The sequence below is a fragment of the Scyliorhinus canicula genome, chromosome 9 (assembly GCF_902713615.1).
Source record: "Scyliorhinus canicula chromosome 9, sScyCan1.1, whole genome shotgun sequence".
Taxonomy (NCBI): Eukaryota; Metazoa; Chordata; class Chondrichthyes; order Carcharhiniformes; family Scyliorhinidae; genus Scyliorhinus; species Scyliorhinus canicula.
In genome coordinates this window covers 162,862,922-162,881,044 of record NC_052154.1, presented here as the reverse complement: position 1 = coordinate 162,881,044, position 18,123 = coordinate 162,862,922, and the positions used below count along the sequence as shown (strand labels likewise).

Genomic DNA, 18,123 nt, shown 5'->3' with positions numbered 1-18,123 from the left:
GGGCACTGACAGGGCTAAAGGTGTGGGGGTGGGGGGAGGGGGGGGGGGGGGAGGTACTGCAGGGACAGGGTCCGCAATGCCAACCGGGGCTCCAGGTAACTCATTGGACCTGGCTGGACACGGGATACGCACCATGTTAACATGTCAGGCTTTCACCCCTGCAGACAAGGATATTGGAATGCAGCCAGAAATGGTGACCTTCCTCCTAGTCGCTGCAGCCCTGCGGCTGTACGAAGTGGAGCTACTCGAGGAGGAGGAAGCTGCAACAGTGGAGCCTCAGAGTAACAGGAGGCAGCCGCTGAGGATGGAGAACTGGCCGCCCAACATGCCAAGGAGGAGGATGAGGAGCTGTAAAGGAGGTGCCACATGAGGCCTTGTGTGTACTGGGCGCCTTTTGTTTGAGGACCTGCCGGACCGGGCACGCCGTCGAAGACTTCAGTTGAGCAGGGGGACTGTGCGACATATCTGCCAGATCAGGGGAATGGGTGTGAACATCCGCTCCCGATGGTCGTCAAGGTGACAGTTGCCCTGAACTTCTACACAACGGTAGCCTTCCAGGTTCCGAGTGGTGACCTGTCCGGAATCTCAGTGCTTGGTGCACAGGTGCATTGGTGCCATTACAGAGGCCACCACAATATGGGCGACCATCCCAGCGCTATACTGAGGTGCCCTTCCAGAGTGGTCGAGGCACCTGAAATGTATCTCCAGGATGCCGAAGCACCACTCGATCGTGCCCCTGGTCACTTGATGGGCATCGTTGAAGCAGGTCTATGCTCAATCTGTGGCCTCCGGATAGGCACAGTCAGCACAATACATCCATTTCAATGTGGACCGAGCCCACTAAGGTGCACAGGCAGCGGTGTTCGCTGCCATCGGCTATTCTCAAACCGAAAGGGGTTCCACTCGATGATGTTTAACCATCAGCTGCACATCATGCACGTCTGTGCCCGATACCCGGGCAGTGTGCACGACTCCTTCATCCTGGCACACTTGACAGTTCCCAGCCTCGTTGAGGTGCTTCCCGGCTGAGGGAATGGTGGGGGGGGGGAGGGGGGTGGTTTCGCTCCTGGGCGACATGATTTATCCGCTGCGGTCATGGATAATGACACCTAATGAGGCCACAGACCGATGCGGAGACCCGCTACAATTGTGCCCGTGCAGTAACCTTCAATTACTTCATAACTGTCAAAAAACATGGGACGGAAAACAAGGCAGTAGAGAAGGCACACTGATCAAGTTGGAGCGAGAACCATGCCAAGAGGGTGACAAGGTGGATTTGGGAGGGTTGTGACAGCAGGTGTGGTTCTTCTACTTTCTGCATCCTCTCTGATCCTTGTAGTTTTTTAACTGTTGCCAGCTTCAATCTTTCCTATTCAGCACTCAGTAACCAGCCCTGTGGGGTCCTGGCCACCCACAGTTCTTTGAGACTACTCTTGATCTTTCTTTGCATCTCCGTAGGTTTAATGTTGTGAGAGAGTGAAATAGAGAAATCGAAAGGAGGGGGCAACGAGAAGTGGTACTGGAGGGAAAAGAATTGACGATACTTCGAAAATCAGGGAAACACTGACGTTATTTTAAAGCTAAAAGGTAATACCGAAAGAGATAAAGGAGAAGGAGAATAGAAATCTGTCAGAGAAGAAAGAAACAAACAAGCTTTGAACGGTTCAAAATTGCCCATCAGAATATTACCAGCATATGGATTGAATGTGTGCTGCAGATGTGTGACAATCTGTGGTTTATTCACAGGCTTGAAGTTTTGTAAAACTGCATAAATAAAATGGCTTTATATGAACAAAAGAACATTTGAAATCAAAAAGTGATAAAAGATTCAATTTTAATAGTTAATTTGAATTCTATGGAGTATTTTTTCATATTAACACTCACAGCTAAAGACCATGCCGGAACCTTATTTCCGAGTCTCTTACTGCAAGGGAGGTTTCTTGCTTTGCAAGTTGATATCCTGGATTGCAAAACAAAGGCATATTAAAAAAGAATGCATTGGCAACAGGTTTGTGTTACAACAGACTTAGCGTCTAGTGTCTGCTACAATGCAAATCTGCATCAAGAGCCAGCATGGCAAATTATCAGTTGAGCTTTTGGAGCTAGTTATTCCTGGCGGTCCCAGACACAAAGTCTGTTTGAAAGTTCCACAGCATGATGACAATGACTTTTCTCAATATTTGCTGGACCACAATAAATGAAAACAGGATTAGGTCTCATGGCTTCAATTAATACAGACTACTGGTGTGAAATTGGGATTGTTTGTGCAATTTTTATGGGTATTATGACTGCCATTAGACATACAAAATGGTGCCTGTGGTGCACATGCATAACATTGGGTGAAACGTGCGGGATGGCAAGTTGGTGAGGACATTGGTATGTGTACAGTGATTAACTGCTGGAAGTATGCAGATCATGACTCCAGACGGGGAGCGCCGCGGACTCAGTGACGGCATGCTCAAGGAAACAGCACATGCCACAAAGCACGCTGACACGAGTAACTTTGTGAAAGATTCATATTATCCACAGTGTGGTCCTTGAGCGCAAAAAACACGACAACAAAACCATCCAACACCACAACAATATTAACGACAATAACGAGAAGTGTACCAAAGGCAACAACGTCGACAACAAGCACGACAAAAACAACAACAATGGAACTACGACTGGTACGACATGGTACAACTCTGCAAATTAGGGACACTGTTACTGCTCAGCTCAGTACAATGAGATACCATGGCAGGACAACACAGATTGCATACATCGCTACCCCAAGCATCGGAAGAAAAAAAGACTCCAAATCAGACGACAAAGTGATTTGACCACTTCTTGGTTCCTTACGCACAGGGACACTGACGGTGTTTACAAAGCAATGCCAACATCAACATCACCACCTCCCCAACCAAACAAGAAAGACAGTTGACCATAATAATTAATGAATTTTGGACTCGTGCATATGATTTGGACTTATTGTTTAATGATCACTGTTATCATAACTTGTACATAGCATCGTTTATCTACCTGTTTTTTTTGTTCAATTTTCTTTAACAGTGTACAGAAAATATGTAACACGATAAAAGGGGGGGTGGGGTTATATGCAACACTGTAGATACACAAGAGGTTAATGTAAGTACACGTAGACTAGCTAGACACTAGAGGGAGCACCAGAGACATGACACACAGACACTCAACCAATAGGTCAGTCAGATAGGACACGGCCAATGGGCATTCACGATACACACAGAGGTGACACTACCACAGGGGGGCATTACACCAAACCATATATAAAGGACACAGCACACATGATCATCTTCTTTCCATTGGAGACACTCAGTGAGTACAGACACAGGGTTGATTCAACATCACACCCACCACGTGGATTTTAGCAGACTGGTTCGTTAGTCTGAGTAGCTATAGCAGGATTAACAGTAGAGGCAAATCCGAGTAGGAGAATTGTAAATAGTTTAATAAACGTGTTGAAGTTATCTCCACATCTGAATCTTCCTTTGTCAGAGTGAACATCAAGGAAGCAGCTTATGCTACGCCAAGAGCATGACAAGACAGGCACAGCATTCATATTTGTTTGACCGGTTGGCACTGCCAAGGTGCCTAGATGGCACTTCCAGCTGGATTGGGCACTGCCAGGGTGCCAGGTTGGCACTGCCAAGGTTCGAAGCTGGCATTTTTTCCATGCGCGCAATTGGGCCGAGATTGCCTTGTGTGGGTGTTGGGTGGGCGGGGGGGGGCGGGGGCTAGGGACCCTTCCATAATGCATTCAGGCTGCAGGGGGGCGGGGGGAGAGGAAGTCGGGTATCACTTTGGGGGCTTCGGAGATCAGGACGGTATTTAAAAACGGCGGCCCGATCTCGCGCTACACTGGGGAATTCCGGCGAGCGGAGCTTTACAAAATGGCATGTTCATCCTTTGCCGCGTGTTTCCCATTCAGGCCCCTTATACAATGCATGGCATTGACTAGCCATGTGTTTCTTCGCACTGAGTGCCGGGAAACACATGGCTAATTGCGCTTACTATAGGACTTTGTTCACCTTTGGGAGAATCTCGCCTAATGTATTTTCGGCATTCTCCACTCCCTGCCTCCCCCCCCCCCCCCCCCCCCGCCCCCCCTCCTCCAAAAACAAACAGGGCCAGGCTGGAAAATCTTGGCCCAAAGCAGCAGGTGAGTGGGAGAACACGACATGCAGCAGCTCTTAAACTGCTGCCGTTCCTACAAGGATGCTGGATCGTTGCTGGTGTTATCAACGTTTCTGACCGAGTGTCGTGAACAAAATAGGCAGGATTGGAGTCAACATAAGGAAGAAATTTGTTGTTTTCGGATCATTTAAAGGAGGAATATTTTGACAGAAATGACCACATGCTTTGATATTGCCCCTGAAGACGACTCAGAAGTATCTGAAAACGCTTCACTATTAGTGAATTGCTTTGAGGTTGTGTGAATGTTTCTTTTCCATTTCGATCACAACAAGGCTTCAAAAATAGAAAATAAGGAACCTGATTCTGGGAAGAAAGGTTGAATGGGAAAGAATCTTTTGCATTATTAATGGTGAATAGATTCTGAAATACCCACTTGAACAGGTTGAACTTTGAACCTCGGTTCTTCACCTCATCGACAGGACAAAACAACACGGAACTTCCTGAGTTCTGGGCAAGAGCATCAGGTGAGATTATGCAGTCATTGCACCTGAACCCAGAACCTTTTGATTCACAGGCAAACTCCACGTTTGTGATGAATAAATATCTGTAATCACAGGTTTTCAGCTTTCTCAGGGCATTGCAGCATATCTGGCAGAAGGCTGCTGTTTTTCAGTGGCAGTGGGCACCCGTCTTATCCAGAACAACTTACATGGAACATGAGATAACATTAATCAGTTCTCCGCAATGGCAAACATCCGATTCTGAGGAATGATTGCACTTCTTCCCCAACCCTAGCCTGTGCCCATCCTGTTTGAATTGCCTTCATCAGTTCTGTAGGTCAAGTTGATTTGCCTCTGATTCTGCCTGCTCCTTTGCAGCTTGCAGATCGTTGAAACATTAAGCTCTGTTTATTATATCTGGAAACAATTTAAAATAAAGTGGAGAGTCTATTCTTCATCTGCTTTAAATCTTAATCCGAAAATCCCACCGTTGGAGCCAAGCAGACCCACCAGGAAAATAGCAGAAATTCAGTTGTGCCAATATGAATCTTTTACATGCGAACTTCATTCATACTTTACAAAGCAAATGAGAGGCAGTGGGTGGGGGTCAGGTGGACGGAACTATTCTTTAACTACCAAGGTAGTTTGGACCTGTTTAAAAAAAAAAACACCTTTTTCTTTTGAAAGTTGGAATATCATCTACCTTGCAGAAATGATGTTGGTCAAGCTTAGGCAGGGTACACTCCCCTACAACAATTCCCCCCCCCCCACTCCTCCCCAACCCACCCCCAATAGGGGACAGGTCCCAGCGTTTCTAGCAGGCATTGAAAGAGTGATGCAACAATGCACCCAAAGCCACACTTCACCCGCTTACCCCAAAATCAGTAAATATGGAGAAATAAGAATACTGGTCCAAATTGGTCTTGTATACCTTCAAAATGGAATACTAGTAAAGACTCGAATATATATATATATATGAAAGAGCTCTTCTTTCCTATGCTGAGTTGAGATGTCATCCCCTTGATCCCATAAATTCTAGCAGGATCGCATCCCAGGAATTTCAGTAGTCTTGCATAATTCTTCCATAATCATTGTTTAGCAATTACATAACAACATAACAAAGTCAGGGATTTGAAAGGACCTTTAAGCCCATCAACGTTTATCACTTGCATATTCAAAATGCAAGTTATTGAAACTGCAGCCCCATGACTCATTTTGCTTTTAATTTGTTCATCATGTTTGTTTGCCTGCATCGTAACAGAGGCTGTGCCTGAAATACACTAACAATCAATGTGGCTCACTTGCGCTTGCTGGAGGGTAGAGATATTCCGACACAGTCCTCTATGGGCAAAAGGAACCTGTTGAGGCATTGTGCCTTTTTTGAATTCATCAATTGGGATTGATCCTGGGAGGAACAATCGGTCCCAGGTGCATTCTCCATGACAACATCTCGACCAATCAGACTCGACTTGCTATTCCATCTGCAACCCTTTTCTTGATCAATATAAATTGATGCTCCCTTGGAAATTGGGCATTCTTGCATCTGTCATGTCGAGTGCAAGAAGCAAAGCTTCAGTTGAAGGTCTTTTTTCTGCAATACTTAAGTTTCATACTGCTAAGCAACTATTTGAAAAGTACATATTGTGTGAAGAGCTTTGAAACAGTTAACCTGGTGAAGAATGATAGGCAGAATTCTCTGTTTGAGAGGCAAAGGGCGCAATCTAACCAAAATAATTCAGAGTTCGTTCTGGCGAGGATTAGCAGGGAAGGGGCGGGAACAACCCTGCTATCTAACAGCTACCACGTCACTATTTCGGGCCCCGGCATGGAAGGTTCCCTTGAGACTGCACTTAAAATCATTTCCTGCACTGTGGAGCTCCAACCAGCGGAGCTCCAACCAGCGGAGCTCCAACCAGCGGAGCTCCAACTAACGAAGCTCCAACTAGCGGTGCTCCAACTAGTGAAGCTCCAACAAGCGGAGCTCCAACCAGCGGAGCTCCAACCAGCGGAGCTCCAACTAGTGAAGCTCCAACAAGCGGAGCTCCAACCAGCGGAGCTCCAACTAGCGAAGCTCTTCAGTGCAAGAGATCGGGATGCCATTTTTAAATGGTGCCCCGATTTCTTGACCCCCCCAACGCAACCCCTGCACCCCCTTAACTCACCTATAAGAGGGTCCTCGGGCCTGCCCACACCCCACCTCACCAGTGGGCCAGATCCCCAGTGGGAGCAAAATGCCAGCCTGGCACCATGGTACTGCAGCCTGGCACCCTACCAGTGCCCCTGCCATCCTGGCAGTGCCATCTGGGCATCCTAGCAGTGCCAGGTTGGCACCCAAGTGGCACTAACAGGGTGTAAGGTGGCATTGCCAGGCTGCCAGGACAGAGTGCCCCAATAGTGCCAGGGTGCCACCCGGCATGGAGGTCAACCACCCAGGGGCCTCCAATCACCTGGGAGACCCCCCAAGTGCCGTTCCACCTGGCCCCCATTTGTGGGGACTAGTGCTGAAATGGTGCCTGGCTGGCGTCATCTCGGCGAGGCTGGTAGATGCAGGGTGACCTTTCGATCCGGCATCAGCATGGCTAAGTGGGTTTTTAAACTCCCTTAACCGTGAAAGATTGGGTTCCACCCATTGTGGGCGGGACCCAGATCGCAAAGTCTCGGGAGATCTGGTTATATTTCGCGAGATGTAACGACCGTCAGGAATTCCGGGAGGGAAGGCAGCACGGTGGCGCAGTGGGTTAGCCCAGCTGACTCACGGCGCCGAGGTTCCAGGTTCGATCCCGGCTCTGGGTCACTGTCCGTGTGGAGTTTGCACATTCTCCCCTTGTTTGCGTGGGTATCGCCCCAACAGCCCAAAGATGTGCAGGCTAGGTGGATTGGCCATGCTAAATTGCCCCTTAATTGGAAAAATGAATTGGGTACTCTAAATTTTTTTTAAAGGAATTCTGGGATGGGTATCTCTCTGGATCTACCGGCCGCACCCCGCTCTGATTCCAGCAGGTCGCGACCGGTAAATTATGTCCTACGTATTGGCGACGGAACTGAATTGTGTGAGTTTTGCGTTCCTCTAGGGGCTCTATTTCTGGAACAATTCAAGACATGCTAATGGGCCAGCAATCTGCCCATGTGAAACTGGAGAACCTGGTGCAATTCTCATTAGCACCAGCGGCAGATTTGCAAGGGCCGGAATTTGCACTGGCGAGCTTGTCAAGCTGGAGCTGCTCATAAGCATTGTACAGCCCACACATTCATTCCAACCAAGCAGGTGCCTTGCGCACATAGGCCACCAGCTAAAGACCACCCCCCGGGTAACTTGCATCCAAGTGTCGCACAATGTCATCATCTGCTTCCCAGGAGAAGTCGGCAGGCGTGGGAGAAGACCGGAGGAGGACCGCCGGACCTACGGATCCTGGCTGCTGCCGAGCAGATGGAAGAGCAGACCATCTCCCAGGTGGAGTCAGCATGTTCAACCAAGTGACTCCCTAATGCACAGTGACGTCCCGATAGCAATGAGCCACCCGTCCCCCCATACCACTCCTTCCCGAGATCTCACCATGTGTCTTGTCTGTTGTCTTGCAGGATTGTCATCAGATGAGGCTGGCCCGTCCAGGTTACCCCACCCCAGCCACGACCGCAGAACACCCTGAAAGACCAGTCCAGGGAAGACACCGACTTACTGACGTGACATTCACCCTCACCCTCCACCAACCCAGAGACTATCACCACCCTGGGTCATATTAATGAAGAAGCTCCTGGGGCACTTTCTGGTGCACAGTTCACTGCAGATCAGGTGGAAGCTGCTGCAGATCAGGTGGAGGCAGGAGTCCTGAGGGAGCGGGCAATAGAAGGGCTGCCCATTCCCAAGAATTAGCTGTAGTGCAGATAGGTATTGCGCTTCTGGAAAGAATGATCCCATCATTGGTGGAGATGCAGTCGCAGAGCCAAGATCCTCAGGAAAGGTTGTCAGCAAGTTTCCAGCATCTGCAGATGCTGTTGGAGGAGGTCACCCACCTCAGATGCAAAAGAATGTGCTGACAATGTGTGGCACCTAGGCTAAAACCAATTGGTGCCATGGAAGCTTTGAGTGAGAAAGTCACAGCCATGGGTCAGGACGTCCATGGTTTGGGGCATGCTGTGCGGTCAATGGCTGAGGCTCAGGACAGGGGAGCCCAGTCACAGGCAGCTATGTACCGGACCAACCTGGACATTGCTGCGGTGCTCCAGAGCTTGGCCCAACCACAAAGGGTCACGGCTGAGGGCATTGTGAGCATTCGCCCGGTGCTAGCTGACCTGGGCCAGTCACAGAGGGACATGATTGAGGTGTTTAGGGCATGACCAAGGTGCAGAAGAACATGTTTGAGGGTACTGAGACCCTGGTTGAGACGAGAGTGGACCTCTTGTACTGGCAGCGCCAGGTAATGGTGGAGCCTCCAGAGCTCACTCCGGCCTCACCATCTCATGTAGTAGTCTGGGGGCCATCGAACACCCCAATGGAGGAGGCAGCATTGGGGCCCGTGCCAGTGCTCCCCACAGGGGAGGTGCTTTAACACCCCAGCGCTTCTAAACCCTCCCACCTGACAATGGCGCTCTGCTGGACAGTGAGCAGAACATGGTGGCATCTCTCAGCCGTAGCCATCTAGGTCCAAGCCCTCGAGGGGACAGCCGCCTCAGGTCACAGGGCGAGAAAAGCAGCCGGCCGCCTCCACGCCTGATATGCTGCCCAGGGAAACTCATAGAATGAATGGTAGAGTATGTAGGTTGAAGAAGTTAGACACCAGTTAAATTGTCACTGGTGCAGCACACAGGTTAGAGGTAGGGGTCCGAGCACAATACAGTACATAGTCACAATTAAACACATTTGTATTGAAATTTCGACCTTCCTTAATCCTCTGTATTAAGGGTGTGAGTGATGGGCTCTATTAGGTGTAGAGGGTGTGCCGCGTGTGGGTGGTTGGAGGATGGCATGGGGCAGGGCCCCCAGGGCAATCTGACATTCCACCTGGAGTCACCCTCAGAGTTGGCAGGGAATGGGGCCAGAAGTGTGAGGGAGCCATGTAGGACAGCTATGGGTTCATAGAATCATAGAAATTATAGTGCAGAAGGAGGCCACACCCCCACCCTATCCCAGTAACCCCATCTAGCCTTTTTAGACACTATGGGCAATTTAGCATGTCCAATCCACCTACTCTGCACACCTTTGGACTGTGGGAGGAAACCGGAGCAGCCGGAGGAAACCCACGAAAACACAGGGAGAACGTGCAGACTCCGCGCAGGCAGTGACCCAAGCCGGGAATCGAACCTGGGGCCCTGGAGCTGTGAAGCAACAATGCTAACCATTGTGCTTTTGTGCCGCCCAACACAGCTCACCATCTCCATAACCACACCTCCTTGACCCCCGCAGCCACACCCCCATCCTCCCAGATGATGTATGGCCCCGTGAGATGGAATGACATCACACATGCCGGGATGACCCGGGCGGAGAGTCAGGCTTTCTCAAACGATGAGAAGCACCAGAGCCCATCTCACAGCATGTCATCATCATCCTCCATTCCATGGACAAGACCCGCTGATACTGTCAACCCAAAGCAAACACTCTGTAGTTTCTGGTAGGATCCTTGGAGGGGAGTGTTGGAGCTCGGGTGCGAGGGGCTGGAGTGATGGGAGGAGGGACGGGGAGGATTTGATTGACGATGGGGGAGATCAGGGTGGGACAGGATGCCTGTGCGCCTGGTGGACAGGCTAGTCAGAGAACCTGGAGGTGATGAGGTTGTCCCGTTTGTGGCAGCCCTGGTGCTCATGCAGGGCGGCCACCCGTTCCGTGCCCTGGTCTTCCCCATCTTTCTCATTGAATGAGGCCTGGCTTTCCTCCTCCCCTTCCTCCAGCATGGCCCCCCTCCGCTGTGCGATTTTGTGCAGGATGCTGCAGGCCCACGATGTGTGAGACCCCCCCTAGGGCTATATTAGAGAGCCTTACCAGTGCGGTCAATGCATCTGAACCACATCTTCATGGCGTTGATGTACCACTCAATGACGTTCCTTGCCTGCTGCATGGGCATTGTCATTGCGATTCTCCGCGTTGGTCTGGGATCTCTGGACAGGCATCATTAGCCAAGACCTCAGCGGATAACCCTTGTCACCCAAGAGCCAACCCCTCATACACCTCATCCCCAGGAAGCGCTACGGTTTTAAATAATATTACAAACTTTGCTTACCTTCTCTCTCTCCTTCAACAGCCCTGGCGCTCAGAGCCAATTTGTGACTTCCGCTTGACAGGGACGGAGCATCGCAGAGTCAGGGACCGTATTGGGTCAAACCCAGTAATGATACATAAACGCATGCAAATGCCGATTTTGCATGCCACTACTGGCACGGGGCACAAATCGCGTTGCCGTCACCAGCGGGACACCAAAGCATGACTTTCAGTTCGGCGCTGGGTGCAAACCTTGATTTTTGGTGGACACCCGATTCTCCGTGATGGAACCATCAATTCACTAGACACGTGCTTTAAGATATGAACAGTGGTTTTAATCTACTTACAACAGAGCCAGCCTGTTCCACGTTGAACTCTCGATGAACTGAACGACTGGCTCTGAGCATTGGTATTTATATAGCAGTCCAGGGGAAGGAGTCGTGGGCGGAGCCAAGGGTGGAGCCCTGTACAAACTCCTAAGCATTCCCAGCGCTACTCCCCCTAGTGGTCGGGCAACGCAACTGCGCTTATCAATGCATGGTCTCATGTATATACAATACAGTGTGAATTACGGAGTTACATTCACCACACTCCGCTTGATCACGACTCACGTTTCCGGCCTCGTGGGTGGAGAATCCAGGCCGATATAAGTGGAGATATCATTTATTTGTACCATTGCATGTTTTTCAGACATTGGCAATGAACTGAGAAAGTCTGCAAGGGAGGGAGACAAAATGGGCAGAGTTAAACTGGAAAAATGATAGTCACAGTTTTTCTGAAAGAAAAATGCATGTCCAAAACTACATTAATCCCAAGGAGCCAGCTTTATTGAAACAATGTTACACCAATGTTAATATATTCTAATCGGTTCAGTAAAACGATGAATTACAATCTTTTAGCAGGTGTTACTGTTTTAAATGAATAATTATAGGCACAGAAATTTAATCCTGAACTCTTAAGAAAGTGTGCAATGCAATATCAGTAATTCACGCTTTCCTATAATTTTTGTTCACTCCTGACTAAATGAAAAGACGTACCCAGTTATTTTTCTGGGGATTCTGATTATCTGCCATTTGTTTCATGGCTTTTTTTTCGACATTAAGTCTGTTTGCAGAAGGCATTCAATGTTGACAATACTCTGTTGCAAAAATGGCAACTGTTGTTTTTGCTGTTTATATTTAAGCATCTTTAATCATATTGGGAAATCCTAACCAGGTAAACAGAATTCTTCCGAATTTGTGGAGGAAACATTCAAAAATAATAAGTCAGAGAATTGAACAGAGGAACCTGGGAATGGCTCGATGAAAACAGACCAAAGTTTTTTAGTTTGACTTCTGCTATTTTGGTAGCCATATCATGCAACAGGTGAAGTGGGCATTCAGTACAGCACATACCTCCACCATGCTGTGTTAACTCAACCTCCGGCATGCTGTGTTAACTCAATGTTAGTTCATTTATGTTGCTATTCCTCAAGGCTTTTCCCTGACTGGATGATGTTCTGCAACGACAACACTGAAAAAATATTTTTTATTAAGAGTTCCCATCTCACTAAAGAGGCTTCAGACCGATTTGTATCCAATTACCTGCTCCGAAAACTCTGCTCACATTTTGACAGCCTGGACAAATTTCACCACAGTGGCTGAGACAATATTCTAAAACAATGAACAACATTCTAAAAGAAACAACACACAAGATATATATTTTTTAAAAGCCAATTTGCCCTACTTGCCAAAGTTAATGATCCTTTAAAACAAATTCTGGGATCCTGAGCCACATCTTTACCAAAAACAAATCAATTCTTGAGTTTTTGCTTGGTTAATACCCCTATCCGTGTACCTTGTGCGCGATTCTCCCAGACAGGGAGAAATCGTAAGGCTGGCGTCAAATCCGGGCGGGTTTGACGCCAGCCTCCCCCTCCCCGACCGGGAACCGATTCTGGTCCCCGGTCGGGGCTAGTATGCCACGGCCGCGAACTCCGGCATCGCGGGCTTAACGAATTTCGTTAAGCCCGCTTGCCAGAGTTTGCGCCGGCTGACGCGTCACATGACATCAGCCGCGCATGCGCAGATTGGAAGACTCCAACCCGCGCATGCGCGGATGACGTCATCGCGCAACAGCGCGAAACCCGCGCATGCGCGGGCCGGGATGCCCCTCAGTCGCCCCGCGAAGTGATACAGCGGGGCGGCGGAAGGACAAAGAGTGCGCGGGAATCGGACCCGCTGCCCGCGATCGGTGCCCACCGATCGCGGGCCCATGGCACCCTTGGCACGGCCGTGGTACTGCCGTGCCAATCGGTGCCATGGTTTTCAAAATCGGGACTTTACGGCCGTTTTTACGAATGGCCAGACCAGGTGTGTTTGCCGTTCGTAAAAACAGCCGTAAAGGGCTTGGACTTCGGCCCATCGGCCAGCTGAGAATCGCTGCTGGCCGTAAAAAAACGGCGGCAGCGATTCGTGTCGGGAGTCGGGCATGGGGGGGGGAGAATAGCGGGAGGGCGTCAGACTAGCGCGGCCGTAAAAATTTACGAACCCCGCTATTCTCCGCACCGTCGTGAGTGCGGAGAATTGCGCCCCATGTTTTCTTGATATTTATGCATTAGTTTTTGAGATACATTGTTTGCAGACAAACAGAGTAACAAACGGGGGGAAAACATTACTTCTGTACACTTTCACTAACAGAGGTAACAATAGTGCAGAACAATACTTGGTTACTCTCGGTCTCAACAGTTGCTCTTTGACTTTCTGTGATATATATAGGGAAAGAAATCCACAGATAACCTGTTTTATTTGATTGTACAATAGAATGGTGATGGCTCACTGGGTTCAACCCAGGTGTCATGTCATCATCTTATTGGGGGAAAATGCCTGGGTCATCATTGGCTACACACGCATGTCCACCTCACATCCACCTAAGATTTCAGAACAGTTACTTGTCTACAGTGGGAATGCAACAGGCTGTTCTGTCCGAAGATCTTCCAATATCAGTTTCTCTTTGGTAGTCAGACCATTGATGGTAGATCATTGGTGGAACAACTATCCATCTCTGTGATTGTTTGCTATTCCAATTCATCTTTTTTGGGTCCACTTGTAGCCCAGAACAGGCACTTGTTCTAATGTATGGGGGCAGGCAGAGGAAGCAGCCATCACCATTAACCCACAATTGAAGTAAAATACTGATGAACTGCAGAGTCAAAGGCCTGGCAGTTCTAGGTTCCATGCCACCACTTAGTGCCTCCCACCTCAGCTGCAACAGAGGTTGCTGCCAAGAAGGAGCAAAACATCTGGGTGTGTATTTTTGCTGGAGGATTGTCCTGAAAGTATGTGTCTCCAGCACATTGAGTTTTTATTGTTTTATTAATTTATATGTGCACCGTGTTCTTTATAAGTTTAAACCACTTCCTTCCCAACCCTGTTTTCCTTGTTTAATCTCAGAACTTCCTGAATTCTTCTTTCATTTGGTAAAATATGTTGCAGAATACTACACAAATCTTAAGATCAACATCTTGTAATGATATGTAGAATATCATTTGTGTATATAATATAATAACCAAACTGTGTACAAACATTCGGGCCTGCATGCATATATTACAATTCTTTCATCCGACCATAGGTGGTGTGGCGACAGGAGTAGGTCACTGGAAGACATGCCACATGTGAGACAGGACGTATTCTCTTGGCCAGAACAGAGAAACACAAGCTGGACAGTACGCACAGACTGCAGTCACAGATCGAGCAGCCCCTGAGTCAACAGTAATTAATAATAGTTAATCATAGTTGTTTGTATTTAACCATCATATCCAACTGTAATCTTAGTAGACATCATAGAAACCCTTTTGTGTTTCAGTTAATTAATAAACAATTTTGTTCATTTTCAAAGCCGTATGTTCTCTGATCACTTCAACTACAAAGACCTCACCATCCGTGCATACAGAGAACATTACATATCCATGTGACAAATATATATAGATGGAGAGCTCTTCATTTGAGCCTCATGAGTTGTGGCCTCCATTGTAGTGGTTGCTCGACTAATAAATTGGGTACGTATTTAAATGTCATTGTCCATCCATGCTGAGGCTTAAACCTGCTTCCAATGGATGATCTCAATTGCTTACATTAAGCTTGCCTCAGTTATTTGTTTTTGGAGCTATTTTGTGTTGGATGCATGTTAAAAAATATTTGTTCAGGTTGGGACAGTGGTTTTGGACCCAAAGACAACAACCTCAAAGGAAAATGATTTCCTTTGACCCTCGAGTCCTGTGTGGTTACATCTTTATAAGTCAATCCTTTCTTCCACAGATTGTATTTTAGTCCTGATACCACAGTCATCAGAGCATGTTAACCAGCACATACCTGAATGTTAACATGGACATTAACACAGGATGTTTAATGGGATGGAAAAGCATGCATCAAATCGGAAACGAAAGTGGTATACAGCAATGTGCAAAAACTTTTGCATATAGATGCCTGAGAGAATTACCCCCCCCCCCCCCCCCCCCCCCCCCCCACCACCACCACCAAAATGTTCCTGGTCATGCTTTACATAAAAATAATATTTTTGGTATAGTCCACTGTGAACATCGCCAAGAGGATATTGCCAGTTCCCTTGCAGTTACTTTTTTGTTTAAAACAGAATCTGTGACTGAACAGTTCATTATAATGCTTTGACGTCTCCCTTGCTTGATCCTTGTCCAGCTGGAAAGTGATAGATTCTCATCAGCATCTTTTTCAGCGAAGGGTGTCTCTTTTATTTTTTGCCCAAAGATCATTGTGTGAGCTAAACCAGATCCTCCATTCACTTCTTGTAAGTAAAGCAGGATTCAGTATGCCAAGTGGTTTGGAAATTTAAAATATTCTTTATTTTGTTCTTTGTGCATTATCGGAAAGAACTAGTCATTTGTAACAAATGCTACCAGCACTGTGTGTTCGTGGGTGTCTGCCAGTTCTTTTGCAAAGTAAATAAAACTGTCACTAAACTAGTGTACTAAGTAAGTCAAATAGCAGTACAACAAATGAGGTACCTTTTTAAATTTAAAGTGCTCATGTTTTCCAAATGAGACTGCAAAATCTTTTGACAGAAATACTTTCACAGGGACATTTGATGTCAAACTTGTATCCCTATTTTATGGAAAATTCCAAAACAGTCCATCCACCCAAACAAAAAGAAAGGAGCATTTGTCCAACTGCTCTGGATGTCCATTTGCCGTTAACGAAAAACATCTTTTCTTTCTTTTTCCATCGTTGCTTAACACGGACCATGAAAGCAACGACAAATGTTTTCTTTAACCGTTCCTGGTTAGTGACTGGCATTCATTTTAGCTCACTGAGATTTATTAATAGCATGTATACGATAATAATAATCTTTATTGCCACAGGTTGACTTATATTAACACTGCAATGAAGTTACTGTGAAAAGCCCCTAGTCGCCACATTCTGGCGCCTGTTCATGTACACAGAGGGAGAACTCAGAATGTCCAAATTACCGAACAGCACGTCTTTCGGGACTTGTGGGAGGAAACCGGAGCACACGGAGGAAACCCACGCAGACACAGGGAGAATGTGCAGACTCCGCACAGTGGCCCAAGCCGGGAATCGAACCTGGGACCCTGGCGCTGTGAACAACAGTGCTAACCACTGTGCCATCGTGCCGATGATATGCTCAGTGGGGAAGAAATTGGACTCCATTTTGCCTAATTTGTGGGTGCCAAATGTGGACAAAACTGACCAATTTGGTACTGTGATGTCTTGAATTAAGACCCTTTTGTGAAACTGGTCTCTGGGAACACCTGATTCCTCACTCCCTAAACCTGTGGCAGTAACTGTCAGAGAGCAGGTGGGCACAAACAAAATTTTAAGTGATCCTCAATTCTGTTAATGTACATACTTGTTGAGTGTGCACAAACCACTGGTGTGCTTTTGAGTCAATGATGTGGCTATTTTGGCTTTTGTTTGCTGTTCACTAGCTTTGGTGACTGAGCTCTAGAAGGTACTATTGTCTTTTTTTGGGGGAATTGGCTTTAGCATATCTGTGTAAGATGATTATGTTCCTTGAGTTCACAATGAATTTGTCAAAAGAGGAGGAAGAGGATCATCAAGAGCACTGACCTGGTGAGGATGCTGGCGGAGGATGGGAGGATAGCAGACACATTATAGCATGCAGATCTTCAGGAATCAACAAGATACCTCGAACCTGACCGAAATAACGGGCGGGATTCTGTGATCCTGAGGCTAAGTGTTGACGCCATCGTAAACGGCGCCGCGTTTCCCAACGGCGTCAACACGACCTCAGGATCAGCAATTCTGGCCCCTACAGGGGACCAGCACGGCACTGGAGCGGTTCACACCGCTCCAGCTGCTGATACTGGCGAAAACTGGGCGTCGCAGGATCTGTGCATGTGCAGTGGCACCGGCGCCAACGCGCGCATACGCAGTGGCTCGGACGCCAATGCGTGCAAACGCAGTGGCTTCCTTCAACGCGCCGGCTCCAACGCAACATGGCACAGGATTACAGGGGCTGGCACAGAAGAAAGAAGGCTGCCAGCCAGAGAGGCCGGCCTACCAATTGGTCGGCCCCGATCGTGGGCCAGGCCACATCGGAGGCCCGCCCCCCGGGGTCGGAACCCCCCTACCCTCCCCACAGGTCTCCCCCGACCTTTCCACGCTGAGTTCCTGCCGGCTGAGAGCAGGTGTGGACGGCGCCAGCGGGACTCGGCGTTTTTACGACAGCCTCTCGGCCCATCCCAGGCCGAGAATCGCCGGAGGGGGGGCCGCCTGGAGATGCCCTGACCGGTGCCGCGCCAACCATGCCGACGCCAATGGCGCCAATTCTCCGCTCTGCAGAGAATCACGTGCCAGCATCGGGGTGGCGCGATTCACGCTGGTCGCGGGGAATCTCCGCCAAGCAGCTCTGCTTCAACATGGAGATAGTGACAGAGCTCTGTGACTTGTTGTACCAGGAATTGAACCCAATTACTGGGCACGGTCAGCACTGTCTTTGGCAGTATAGCTCTCAACTTTTATGCTTTTGGATCATTCCAGACTCTATCAGGATCATCCACGCTTTGTGAAGCAGCAAGAATTTATTACTTTCTCAATGGCTGCAAAGCCAAAGGAAGGGGAAAGTAACTGTGCAATTGCTCGATTTCCACTGGCTTTCCACTGGCTCAGAATATCCGAGATGGCACACATATTATTCATTCTCTCCATCACCGATCAGTAATGTTCCATAGTGGCTTGAATATGTCAGGTGTCTGGATTTCTAAATAGTTTATTGAAAAATCATCAT

General features: G+C 48.1%; 1 protein-coding gene across 2 annotated transcripts in view; it reads left to right on the top strand.

Annotated features, from left to right (window-relative positions):
• Positions 1-18,123, top strand: part of LOC119971857 (ethanolamine kinase 1-like) — a 537,556-nt gene that overhangs the window by 25,905 nt on the left and 493,528 nt on the right. The window lies entirely within an intron of this gene.